Source organism: Carcharhinus amblyrhynchos, chromosome 10 (genome assembly GCF_965287045.1).
Source record: "Carcharhinus amblyrhynchos chromosome 10, sCarAmb.v2.hapA, whole genome shotgun sequence".
NCBI classification, from domain to species: Eukaryota; Metazoa; Chordata; class Chondrichthyes; order Carcharhiniformes; family Carcharhinidae; genus Carcharhinus; species Carcharhinus amblyrhynchos.
In genome coordinates, this window is record NC_137333.1 from 24,032,301 (window position 1) to 24,047,090 (window position 14,790).

The 14,790-nt window shown below is 42.3% G+C and overlaps 1 pseudogene; it reads right to left on the reverse strand.

Moving 5' to 3' along the window:
• Positions 1 to 13,947: 13,947 nt before the first annotated feature.
• Positions 13,948 to 14,185, reverse strand: LOC145349614 (U2 spliceosomal RNA; annotated as a pseudogene).
• Positions 14,186 to 14,790: the final 605 nt, after the last annotated feature.

Consider the following 14,790-nt stretch of genomic DNA (forward strand, 5'->3'; position numbering starts at 1 on the left):
GAAGTGATGGAAGGGGTCATCAGTGCTTTCAAGCAGTACCTGCTCAGCAACACCCACTTTGGGTTATGCCAGGGTCCCTCAGCTCCTGACCTCATTACAGCCTTGTTTCAAACATGGACAAAAGAACTGAATTCCAGAGGTGAGGTGGGAGTGACAGCTCTTGACATCAACCCAGTGTGGCATCAGTTAGCAAAACTGGAATCAATGGTATCAGGACAAACTCTGCTGGTTGGAGTTATATCTGGCACATTGGAAGATGTGGTTATGGAGGGTCAGTCATTTCAGCTCCAGGAGATCTCTGTAGGAGTCTGTTAGGTTAGTTTCCTAGGCACAACCATCTTCAGCTGCTTCAATGACCTTCCTTCCATTATAAGGTCAGAAAGGGGGATGTTCACCAATGATAGCACAATGCTTGGCATCATTCACGACTCCTCAGCTACCGATGTAGCTCATGATCAAATGCAACAAGATCTGGACAATATCCAGGTTTGGGCTGACAAGTGGTAAGTAACATTAACGCTACGCAAATTCCAGGCAATGACCATCAACAATAAAAGTCACTACCCAATGCCCCCTGACATTCAATGGTGTAATCACCACTGAATCCCCTGGTCAACATCCTTGGGGTTACCATTGACCAGAAACTCAACTGGATTTGCCACTTAAATAGTGGTTACAAGAACAGGTCAGAGGCTGGAAATACTGTGGCTGGAACTCACCTCCTGATTCCCCAAAGCCTGTCCACTATCTACAAGGCACAAGTCAGGAGAGGTTTAGACTACTCCCACTTGCCTGGATGGATGCAGCTCCACCAACACTCAAGAAGCTTGACACCATCCAGGACAAAGCAGCCTGCTTTATTGACACCACATCCACAAGCATCTATTCCCTCCACTACAGATGCTCAGTTGCAGCAGTGTACTATCTACAAGATGTATTGCAGCAATTCAAGATCTTGTTGTGGAAAATTTAGCACTGGAGTCAGAATTGGAAGTTCAATAAGAGTTTTATTTTGGACATGAAGATTTGGGAGAAAGTATTGGTAGTCTGCAATACTTGGCAGCTACCTTATCATACAATAACAGTTGGTCAGTTTTATACCTTTCAGACTATAGGTAATCCTGACATTACCTGTTTAACACATTGTTATAGCTGATCAGACAGATCCATGGTTATTGTTCAATGTGCTAACTATCAGACAGGTACGAACATGAGCAGTTAACATAACATTGTTCATAGAATGGATACATTTCCTCTATCAGTGACTATTTTTAATCTATACATTGATTTTTATTGCATATGTATTTTATGTTCCCATCTGAGGCTGATGCTATTATCAGCCTCTATTGTTCTGGGTCTGCCCTTATCCTTAAAGGTAAGCTCTGACTCGCTTCCTGCAGTATTTTGGTTACTGCATGTTTTAACTTTAAATGACTGTGCTAAAAGCCAGTGCTCATTTGATGTCTTCCTAGGTAGCCATTGTGTGCCAGGCAACCATTTTGTTCACCAGGTTCCTGGTTCACTCCATTGGACAAAGCAGCTGGACTGACTTTCAGAAGCCAGAATATCACTTGGCCCTGCCAGTCCAAGAGGCCCAGCTGTGTTCACCCCAGTGTGACAGCCCTCAGCAATGGCCCTGAGTCTGGGCTAAGCTCAATGCCTGCAGTGCACCCTCAGACTGGGCCAAGCTCTGCAGACCCTCAATGGCTCACTGACTGAGCCATGCTTTTGAAGCCCACAGCCATGATCCACTGTATCAGGAATTCTAAGCCCTTCAGCCATATCCCACTACATTTCAGCCATGGTCTGCTGTGACTTAGCTATACCTTGATACTGCCACCCATGGCAATAATTTCCTGACCCAGGCTTTCCACTGCAGACATTGTTGGTCAAGTACAACACAATGCCAGCAATATCTCTTGCACTTGCATCATGGGAGATGCCTCCCAACAGCCTCAGTTGCTGCAGTGTTGCTGACAGCCCCTCTTGCTGTATCTCCAGTGGCCTGGCATCTGGCTTGAGGCCATCTGAATCCTTGTTTCCAGCAGGCCCCAAGTGCCTGAGGCCTTGGATGTCCCACCTTCACCCAATGTATATCAACTGCTGTGTTGTATACACCCAACATTAACAAGAAGCCTCACTGATTATTTGTCCCACAATGATAATCTGATTATGTGGTGGAATCCTATGTTAATTGACTGGTGCTAGACTTGGAGATATGCGAGGCCTTCCTGAGGTTTCCCTCAAGCTGTTGTGAGGCAACTCAGTGGGATCAACAGGAAGGGACAGTGATGCCAGATTAGCCAGATACATGGGGTCATCTCCTGCAATGAAAGGCGCAAAGTTTAGTGCAAGGGAAAGACAGATATCTGGGTAGCATGCCATGGACTTGTGATATGTCATGACTGAAGGTTTTGCAGATGCTCACTTCCATGTTGCACTCTGACCTGACTGTCAAAGTCTTTTCCTCCTCCCCTACCAGATCAAGGCTCTCTCCTCAAAGAAAGAGGGTTCATAGGTTGGGGATATCACCTCCTATCATGGTCCATCTTCTGTTATGGGGACAGAATTGGGGATTGAAATGATGCTGGCTGGAAGAGTACTGGGTGTTGAGGATATGGGGATGGGGGTCAGCTGGGTGGTGTTTGTTGAGGCTGTGCCTCAGCCAACAGGGGCTATGGAAATAAACAGAAGCAGAAGTAGGCCATTCAGCCCTTTGAGCCTACTCCACCATTCACTTTGATCATGGAATTCAATATCTGGATCCCCTTGCCCCAAGAGCCATATCTAATTTCTTCTCAAAGAGACATTTTAGCTTCAACTACATTCTGATAGTAAATTCTACACATTCACCCTCTGGGTAAAGAGATTTCTCCTCACTTCAGTTCTGAGAGATTTACCCCTTATCCTCAAACTATGACTGAGTTTTGAACTCCCTACTATTGTGAACATTGAGTCTACTGTTAGAAATTTATAAATTTGAGATTCCTCTCTAAACTCTTTGTGAATATAATCCTAACTGACTTATTCTCTCCTCATGACAGACCTGCTAACGCAAGAATCAGCCTAGTAAATCTTTGCTGTATTCCCTCTAATAGTAATGACACCCTTACACAAGGAAAGAGGAAACTGCAGACAACACTCTAGGTTGGCTTCAATGCTCCATATAATTGCAGCAAAACATCCCTACACTCAGATCCACTTGCTCTGAAGGCCAACATGTTATTTGCATTCTTTATTGTCTGCTGCATCTGACTGTTTACTTCAGTAACTGATGCACAAGGACTCCAAGGTCTCATTGAGTATCCACCTCTCAATTTACATCCATTCCAGTAAATCTGTTCCTATTATTGCCACTGAAGTGGATAACTTCATTTTATCCCTATTATACTGCATCTGCCATGTAGATGTACAGCTTGTCCAAATCACATTGAAGCAGCTCTGCAACCTCCTCACAGCCCACCCTCCCACTCAACTCCATGTCATCTACAAATTTGTAGAGAATACATTCAGTTCCCTCTTCCAAATCAGCAATATATAATGTGAACAGTTAGGGTCCTAGCACAGATCCCTGCTACTCATTAGAAAAAGACAGGGTTGCCAGAGAGGTTGGAGGAAAGTGCTGGAAGGCCATAGGGTGTCAGGGATGATTGACAAGGACAATTGATGGGGCTGATGGGAGGGTTGGACACTCATCCTTGCTGGCCAAACAAGGTCATTCATTTTCTTCTGATACTGGCAGCCAGTCCTCAGTGCCCATGGACTCACACTGAGTGTGACATGGCTGTTTGCCTATTTGGGGGAGGGAGGAAGAAACTGTCCCTCCAACTGTATCTAGCAGGCAGCTCAGCTCTCTATCAGAAAATCTTGGGGCTGATCTGGGTGGCATCTTCCTGGCATAACTGTCTGTGTCCATTGTTAGCACTTATATGCAGCTCTCCATTGTTAATGCTGTACAGCTACAGTCAATTGCAAGTCACATGCCCAAAAGGTCCATTCTGGCTGGAATAGCATTATGGCTGTTTCACTGTAACATGTGCCATAAATTGTGACTCTGGATTCACAAAAACCCATTTACTCCCATTTGGCACTTAGAATTTTTATATACAAGATAATATCCTTGGTATTTTGTTCATTCTCAGTTTACTTTGGTGCTTATGTTACCGTTTGCACATCTTACCTTCTCCAGTTCGTGGAGCAACAATTTTCTATTACTTAGATAGCTCTCAAATGATTGAGAATGGTAAACTAATAGTTTATTTAAATAAATCACCAGTCCTTTTTCTCCTCTTGGTTTAAACTGACTAAACGTCAGGGTCTCAAAACCTAATTGCAACATCTGATTCTTCAGCATTATGGATGCTATTTTGCTTCCAGAGTGCTGTCTGTGACACGTGCACTCTGGTACCAGCTACAAGGATACCATTTTAGTAGAATGTTAGTGTGTATCACCTGCAGAAGGCTGAACTGCAGCCTTGGAATTGGACATTTTGCAGTTCTGCAAAAGTTATGGCCATGTGTTTAACTTTTTCCAAGCTGGAGCAGGCAATTGCAGTATCTTGCAGTTCTGTTTACTGTTCTGAAAGTGACACTACTGATCATCTGTTTTCTTCAAGTACTATATATTCTCTTGCCAGAGAGAAAAGCAGGCAGAGTGAACATATGGCTCTGTGAAGATTGCAGGCTTCCCACTGTGCAGAGGGATACTGACTGCATGAACACAACTTGCTTTGTAGGAAAAGCATGTCAGCTCTGAGATATACAGCAGTTAGGAGGGATTCCACTCCTTCAATGCTCAGCTTTCATGTGACCACCTGCACCATGCCAGGCAAGCAAATATGTCCTGAATTTGAGCAGTAGCGTGGTTCATTTTTTCTGCTATAGCATCTACATTTGAACTGTATCAAATCACAGGGTGGCCACTGGTCAACAAGTGCTAACTGCTTGATTACATATCTGATAACTGTGCTGCACAAAGCCATTTACAAACTGCAGCATTGTTTTGCCTAGTTTTGCACAAGGCAGATTTTTATCTCTTCCATAATGAGATCTTTCCTGCCCCTAGAGACTTAAAACTTGAGGGTTGTCAATCATCATCAAGCATGGCAAGCAGGAGTCACTTCCACTCTTACTGCCTGCAGTTGGTGTGCTGGAAGGATTTCGCAGGTTGATACTCCACCTGTTTGGCTGCATTACAAATGGATCTTCCTTCGCTGTCAAGTCTTGGGATGGGACTCAAACCCAGAGCTTCTGGCCAAGAGGCAGGGACACTACCCACATCTCCCCTTTGCAGTTACATAAAACAAAAGGCATGATGCCACACAAATGGTGATAGGAGGCCAATATTTGACGCTAAAACAATGGCCTGAATTTTATTGCAAGGTTTGTGGCCCCAACATTAAGAAAAGTGGGCTCCAAGGCCAAATTGCTGGCAGCAGGTTTAATGTTTTTTCTACAGGCTGTTTCCTTATTGGCAGCCTTAGGGTCTGCCATCCAATTAAGGCTTCTGATGTAGCCAGACAGAGGGTCAGCAGCTCAAAAGCTGCATTGTGCCATTGTTGGAGGTAGTTGTTGCTCTGGCATGCCAGAGGCTTCAAATCCCAAATTGAAATAATTAAAACTTCAGGAGGCCAAGGGAATGAGAGAGTTTGTGAAGAGAATTGCAATCCCAGACACCCATATTTGTAGCAAGTGTCTGCAGCTCTGAGTTGCTGAATGTCTTGTTGAGTTCTAAGTTGTACATAAAATACAATATGGTTTTGTGATGTTGGTAGAGGAATCAATATTAGACAGGCAACAAGTGAATACCAAACTTGTCAAATAATTCTAGTGGATCTTTTGCATCCTTTTTACACAATGACTAGTTAGAATTTGCAAAGTACAGCCTGAAAGGAGTACAATTTCAATAGTAGCCTTCAAAAGGGAATTGGATGTATTCTTGTAGCCTATAGGAGCAGAATTAAACCATTTGGCTCATTGAGTCTGTTCTGCCATGCGTTGTCTACTTTATCCATACTGATCTTGAATATCTTGATTTGATTTCTCCTCATTCTAAATGCCAGAGAGTATAGACTGAAACTATTCAATCTCTCTTCATACAAGAAACTCCTTATCTCTGGATCAATGAACCTCCTCTGAACTGTCTCTAATGCCACTAGATTTTTCCTCAAATACAGGGACCACAACTGTGCACAATACTCCAGGTACAGCCTCACTAATGCCTTGTATAGTTGCAATAATACTTCCATACCTTTATATTCTATTCCATTCACTTATCTGCTGTACCTGCATGCTAGTTTTCTGCAACTCGAACAAGGACACCAAAATCCCTCAGAGTGCTCCAAAGTCTCTCCCTAGTTAGATTAGTCACCTTCCCATTTTTGCTACCAACATGCATGACGTCACACTTATCCACATTTAATTTCGTCTGCCACATTTTGACCCATTAACTTATCTACATCTATTTGGAGGACACCATTTTCTCACTGCCAAACTGAATTTAAAATTCTATCATATTATGGCCATGCTCCTAGTGGATCTTTAACTAGGTCATCACCTAGTGGATCTTTAACTAGGTCATCAATTAACCAAATCCAGAGTAGCCTGCTCCCTTGTTGGCTCACGTTGTTCCAAGAAACAATCTAATTAATACATATAATGAACTCTGCCTCCAGGCTACCTTTGCCAATTTGATTTTCCAATCGTTGTGCATATTGAAATTAATTATTGCTGCATCTTTCTTGCAAGCCCCCAGTATTTCTTGGTTTATACTGTACCCCACTATGGAACTGTAGGTTACTCCAACCAAATACTATTTCTTATTTCAACCGAGACTGATTCTATATCTTGATCTCCCGTGCTTATGTCATTTCTCATTACAGCACTGATCCCTTCCTTCACAGCCAAGCTACACCACCTCCTTTTCCTTTTAGTCTTTCTAAAATGCTGAATAGCCTTAGATATTCAATTCCCAGACCTGGTCTCCTTCAACCATGTCTCAGTATTCACCATCAAATCATACCCTGGTCCCAGCATACAGATGAAGCTCATCCTATCAGGACAGGTCCTTTCTTCCCTAGTACTGGTGCCAATGTCCCATGAATTCAAACCTATTTCTCCCACACTAATCTTTAAACTATGCATTTACCTGCTTAATCTTATTGACTCTGCCAATTAGCTCATGGGCTCAGGTAGTAATCTAGAGATTCCTTTTTGGTTCTGCTTTTTAATATAGCTTCTAGCTGTTTATACTCCATTAGCAGAACCTCTGTCCTTGTTTTATTTGTGGTCATTCATACCTATGTGGACCACAACAACTGGATTTTTATCCTCTCACTTTAAATTCCTCTAAAGTCCAGAGGAGATTACCTGAGCCCAAGCATCAGGCAGGCAACATAACCTTCAGGATGTTTAATCCTGGTCACAGAGTGCTCCTAACTATACTATCCCAATAACTACATTTATTTTCTTTCACCCCACTTGAATGGCTCCCTGCACCATGGTGCTGTGGTCAGTTGGCTCATCCACGCAGGGAGCAAGATTCTCAAACATATCGGAGAAAGACAAGAGTTGAGGCTCTTGCAAACCTACCTCCTGGATCTCCCTACCTGCCTCACTCACAGCCATACCTTCCTGTCCCTGACAACTGGACAAATTCAAGTTAGGTCTAAGGAGTGTGACTGTTTCCTGAAAAAGCATCCAGGTATCTCTCCAACTCTAATAATGTCAGTGTTCAAAGCTCAGAATCCAGCTCATCAAATTTGAACCAGAGTTTCTTGAGCAACTAACACTACAGATGTGCTCAGTGGAAACAACAATGGGGTCCACCAGCTCCTACATCATGCAGGAACACTAAATCACCTGACTATTTTAGTTAGTTTTGAAGTTTAGGTTTTTAAATTTTATATATCTGTTTATGTCAATCTGAACACAACTTATAACCAGCTATTTAAATTAAAAGTTAGCACATTCCCTATTAGCCAATCAAATCACAGCCTTAACATCACTTTTCAGTTTCCCCCCAAGCCAAAACACTCAGAATCCCTTACCTTCTCAGGTTGCTCTTCAGCTCACACACACAACTCCACTCCTGCTGGCTGTGACATCTGGTTCAATTTCTTTCTCCTCTCATTTGCCCTCAAGTCTCCCCCACAGGTCCACTTCTCCAATCCTCCTGAGGATGAGCACCTCTTTCCCCTCAGCACTGAATTCCCAATACCATCACTGTAGCTAAACCTCTCTCTGTCTCACCGCTCAGCTAACTGTTTTTTTCCCTTCTTCAAGAATAGGTGTGTGCACTTAGGAATTTTAAACAAGTGTGTGAGTCATCCCAGGTCACCTCAGCTTTTTTTTATATTCATTTAGGGACATGAGCGAGTCTGGCTGGCCAGCATTTATTGCCCATCCCTAATTGTCCTTGGAGGGTTGTTGAGAGTCAACCATACTGCTGTGGCTCTGCTTTTAATGAGATTCCTGAAGTTTAAAGAGCAACACTTACCAATAGTTACCCACTCAGCTTCAAATTCCCAATACCCTCACTCTGCCTAAAACTCACTCCGGCTGCAGTGTCTCTCCCACTGGTGTACACAGGCTCATTGGTCATGTTTTTGATAAAATCATTGCCTTATACATAGCTGGAGGAGCTGATGATGGCCTAGTGGTATTATTACTCAACTTTAATCCAGAAACTCAGCTTCTATTCAGGAGCTCTAGGTTCAAATCCCATCACAGCAGGTGGTGGAATTTGAATTAATTTTTTAAAAATCTAGAATTATGAATCTACTGATGACCATGAAACTGTTGTCAATTGTCGGAAAAATCCATCTGGCTCAGTAATGTTCTTTAGGGAAGGAAATCTGCATCCTTACTTGGTCTGGCCTACACATAACTCCAGAGCCACAGCATTGTGGTTGACTCTCACAGCCCTCCAAGGGCAATTAGGGATGGGCAATAAATGTGGGCCAGCCAGACTTGCCCATGTCCCACAAATGGATATAAAAAAAAGTTGAGGTGACCTGGGATGACTCACACACTTGTTTAAAATTCTTAAGTGTTCACATCTATTCTTGAAGAAAAAGAATCTTGCAGGGCTGCATGGAAGGAACAGAGGAATTAGCCTCACTGGATTTCTCTTTGAAAGAGCTGTTGCAGACTCAATAGGCTGCATGATGTCCCTCTGCAATGTACTAAGATTTTAAGATACTATCTGCAAGAACAGATGGAGCTATGGTTTTAATATTTCATCCAGAAGTTGGTGCCTCTGACAGTGCAGGCATTTTCTCTCATTATACAACACCCAACATTTCAAACAATCTTGAATAGAAAGGAAGAGTGTCCAGCCACATCCTGAAAAGTAGGAGCATGATGCTGCAAACTGTAGACCACATACATTTCTTTCATGACATTATTGGTTCTTGCATTTTCACTATCATTGTGCAGATGTGAGAATTACAGGAAGCTGGTTTTCGATTTGTTGTGGAATATTTGAACACCAAGGCTAACAGCTCCACAGACTCATGTTTGATTACACCACTTCCATAAAACTAATGATAGTCATAACTCCTCTATAAACGGCAACCTATATGGAGCAAAATGATTTTCTTGTGTTTTAATGCATTCAGGACAGCTAGAATATTTAGTCCCTTTCTTTCTTGTCTGCTTTTGCAGATTTGTAAAACAACTTTTCCAAGCAAGGTATTGCATTAGAACCTTTAATTCTGATGAAGCAAAATGAATGCAAGTTTTCTGTTAAATATAGAAGAATTACAGTTAACTGACAATTTGTGGAAAGATCTTATCAGAAGGGAACTGCAATAAAGCAAAATATCTTTTATATTGGCAGGGTCAATAGTTGATTCTACTAGGGTATGGGCATGTTACTGTTACATTTCATAGAATTCAAAGCACGGACTGCTTTTATATTCTTAATAATCATAGTTATGCCGAATGAATTTTCATGGGGGGGAGGTGGGACCTTACTACAATTATATTTGCAAGTTTTATTTCATCTTCTAAACTCATTTCACCTGAGACGAAATCTCTGCCTTGCCTTCCTGTGTGTTGCATCAAGAACATTTGAAGTTATTTGCATACACTGTAAATGGCAATAGCCATATTTACAGTCATAATGTTAGTGATGGTACAATGGGTTGATATACAGCTGATGATCTATCCAGGGCATTAAAGATGTCTCAAAGGAAGATTTCTAAATCCTCTTAGTTCCTGTAGCATGTACTTTGACCACAGATTTGTGTTTATGACGTTGGTGCTTCAATATCGTAACTTTGAAAATTAACCCACTGAACTTTGCATTTAACATTCACTCCATTTAGGCTTGCGTCTACAATTATATGGGTGGGATTTTGAGCCCACATTTGCCATTCACGGGAATGCTGGTAGGGACTGAATTTCCAACTAAATCCAGAAATTGCAAATCTTGCCAGCGAGATCATGATTTTGGATTTTCGCCACTCCTTAGCAGCAACATAATTGGTTTTGTGCCCATAATGGGTGTGAACCTGTTTTACAGTCATTTTAATATATTTACATATTTTTACCCACCATATTTGTAAACTGCATAATGTGACATCACACCAGTTTACAAAGGGTTCACTCAGACATGAACCTGCCATGGGAATCGTCCACAGTGCCCCCAAGGGAAAGGGACATGGCCAGGCAGTGTCCTGATAGTGTCCCTGGAACAGGTTGGTACCATGCTGATGCCAGCCTGACAATGCCAATTTAGCAGTGCCAATCTATGCCAGGGGATGCCGCAAGGTGGATTCCAGTTGGAACCTCATGGGGGATTGAGGGGGTGTGATTCATTTATTTGTGGTTTTGGACAGGGGTAGACATGGAAGCTGGGAGTGCCAGCAATGGCCATTTGGGGGCGGGAGTGTGCCAGTGATGACATGTGTGTGGGGGTTGAGGGGAAACGGTCAAATGTAGAAGGGAAGTGGGGGGGGGGATGCCAGCACTGACAGCTGGAGGAGGGGAAGGGATCCAATGTTGGGGGGAAGGCCAAGGAGGGGTTCTGGCAATGATTGTTTGGGGTGGGTCGAGGGAAGAAATACCAGCTCTGATCACAGAGTGGGGGGTTGGTGGGGAAACTCTGAAACCTCCAAGGTGGGATAGAGGGAACATTGCTTTCTGCTTTGATCAAGGCACCCTTTGAACATAGCATCCTGTCTTCAGTGCAGCCGGGCTTTGCTGGTGCATTGAGGCCCTGCCATTGTTTGATAAGATTCCCCCCTTATGTTTTTTCTGATACATCATGAGGCACTTCATCCTCTGTGACCTGATAGTACTTATGGCATGAAACAACAGACAACTCCATATCTGGATTTGTTCGTTCCTTAAATTGCAGCAGAGTTAGTCTCGGCAGTTTATGGCAATTGCATGATCTTGTGCATCCAGTGTCCATTATGCAATTAATCAAAGGGGAGAGCATTTTTTCTAATTTTTGATATAGTCTACACTTCCTATCACTAATATACAATTTTCAAACCATGGCAGGTGGAAAATTAACAATTTTTCTGTGTGTGACTGTGGTCACCCTAAATAGACCACTGGGCACATAGGCACTCAATGCCCAACAAAAACATATGAAGAAGGTATTACAGTGATACACACTGCCCCTCCTGGTGCAAAGCAGTGATGTGATCACTGATGTAAAATTACAGACTTTGCTCTATACCCAGCCATATGAAAGAGGAATGGACAATATAACGCTCGAAAGAGGATTCATTGGTTGATAAACTCATCGGTTTATCTCTTTAATTCTCTTTAAATGTTCAAGATCAAGCTGTTCCACCAAAGATTGTTCAGTTAAAACATTTGAGTGATTGTGGTTCCTATTTGACAGTTGCAGGAGATTTTTACTTTATTCTTTTCAAATTAGAGAATGATTTCCTGGCCTGGCATACTTGATAGCAAACTGATACAACATTAATCATTTTGTCCACCTATATTTGTTTACTGATATTTGTCTGGTGTGGGGATTTTGAACTGAACTGAATATTTTTTCTTTTCCGGCCAGTGTTTCTGTTACAGTGATCGACATGTCCATTTTTAGATGTTTATTTTCAAACCTTATTGGGATGTTTGCTTTCAATGGGCATTGATTGTAATCATACACTGATGGGATCAAGAATCTAGTTCCCTCCTTCTTATGACACAGAACTGTGTTAAGCATTCATTCACAAATTCACATGGACAGGAAATTGCTGCATTAGTGTAACTAGAAATTAGAATTTTGAATACTCTTACCCAACTTACCCAAAGAGAATTCAACTTTTTAAACATTATTCCATGTATGACCTCTTTGAAAAATGAAAATGTATCAATGACATTCAAAATCCAAAACTACTACTGTGAAGACAATTCTGTAATAAATTTGTACACAGTTGCAGACAGCACATCTGCTTCATTGTGCTCCTAGAGTTTCATAATTCATAAACAGTAAATCTTGCACGAAGAATTCCTTTTAAAGTTTGAACAACCAGGAGCTAGAAACTTGAACCCTTTGTTTTCTAATTCTGTCAGCAATCTCAAAGAGCAGCCCTCGAAATGGTGCAGAAGTAAGCAACAGAGATGGCTCAGTGATTCACATTCAGAATTACGGAAGGGAAAACTTGCCTGAGTTTTTTGACGAGGTAACAGAGAGCATTGATAAGAATAATGTGGTTGATGAGGTGTGCATACATTTCCAAAAGACATTTATAAAGCACAACAAGGCCATGGATAAAAGGGACAGGAACAGCATGGATACAGAATTGGCTCAGTGACAGCAAATGATGAACAATTGTTTGTTGAACGATATACAGTGGAATATATATAATGGGGCTCCCAAGGAGAAGGAGGCCTGTCTTTCCTGATAGATAATAATTGAATTGATTTATTGTTGTCACACGTATTGGGACACAGTGAAAAGTATTGTTTCTCACGGGCTACACAGACAAAACATACCATTCATAGAGTACACAGGGGAGAAGGAAAGGAAGGATATGATGCAGAATGTTGTGTTGCAGTTACTGATAGGATGAACAGAAAAACCAGCTTAATATATCATAGGACCGTTCAAAAATCTGTTGGCAGCACGGAGGAAGCTGTTTTGAGTCAGCTGGTATGTTTTCAGACTTTTGTATAATATTGACCTAGACCTGGGTGTCCAGTGTGTGCACAGATTGATGTTATGTGGGTGTCTGTTCATAATTTGCCAGCTTCAGGAAGACCTACTCCTGGAAGTTTCATTATATGAACTCTTGTGTCCAAAGAACCTCCATCCTTTGATGGAGAATCCAGAGTGATCTTGTGTAGTTGAGAACCTTCATTGCATGCGCTGTACTAATGTGTAAGCACTCCAAGGGTCAGTGAAGATCGTGTGCTGATATCATGGTTATGGTTCAGATACTTTTGGGTACCCATACTTGAAAGTGTGACATGTATATGTGCATGTCGCAGAACACAATGGATCTGCAAGTGAAATTCTGAGACCAGACTTTGAGTTATCATACTCATTTCACATGCTGCACAATGTCAAAAGTACAGACATCCAGATGGCTGTGTGTGTTGGAGCAGTGAATGACTGCTGTGTGGACAGTCTTTACAAATTTCAAACGCCATACTTCACAATCTGAAGTTTCTCACAGAAGGCTCATGATAGCCCATCTCTTACAGTACTGAAAACCTGTTGACTAATAGTTTTTAACTTTCACATACCTGACAGCTTTTGAAAGCCGTGGGAACCCAAGAAAACTGACTTCCAGGACAGCCTTTATACAGGGCGTCATTAGTGAAAAGCTGGCCTTATAATTCACATATTGCCTCTGCAAAATGTTTGCAGGATCAGCTGCCCCAAATGTTGCTAGTATCTGTCCCTGCGCCTCCATCACCCCCATCCACCCACCGATTAATGAATATCACACTCCAAGAGGCACTTTTTCTGAAGGTGGGTGCAACATCCATAAAATCCACGCCCACAATTCCAGTTCAAAGCCAATGAACAGAGTAGACCAAGCAAGCCATTGATCCATCTCTTTGCTTGCTCCAAAAACCAATTCAAATTTAATCTAATACACTGTCCCCAAAAAGCGATATACTAGATCCAAGCTGACAAGAACAGGCATTACAGCTGATCTTACGCTTGGCCCTACACTTGATCTTAGCCAAAAGACCAAGAAGCGATTCCTCTCTATTTTTAGATTCTATGGAGGTGATTTTCCCTGCCCGTTATGCTTCCCGTTGGGCGCCATGGCCTCTACGCATCTCTGAAACTAAATTTTTTGATGTAATCAGTTCTCTATTTTCATATGATTAGCAGGCATGGGACTGAAATCTCTGGGTCCGCTAGCACCTCCCCCCATCCCCTGCCAGAAGTATTTCTGTCCAACAGGGTTTACTTCTGCTTCATTGAACAATGCTAAGGGGAGGTGGGACACACATCAGGGCTGACCCAGGGAGATCCAGGGAGCCATCAAGTGGGGGTAGGAGGGGTTGGAGGTCCAGTGAAAGGGTGTTGTGCAGCTGGCCAGCAATGGAGCATGATGATCAGGCAGTGGCCCGCTCAGCACAATGCTGCTGGCCTCACAGGTGGGAATAGGCTCCGTCCCCAGCACTCTATCATACACAATGTTGGAGATTCATTCTAGAAATCACACTAAAAAAACTGGTGGGGTTTACTCCCATTTTCCCGCATGTTGGAAACTTAAAAAATTTTTTGGCAGAATCCCAGCCTAAACTTATTGTCATAATGACCTGGTACCCAATTAGTTTTTTTTTATTACAGCCCTA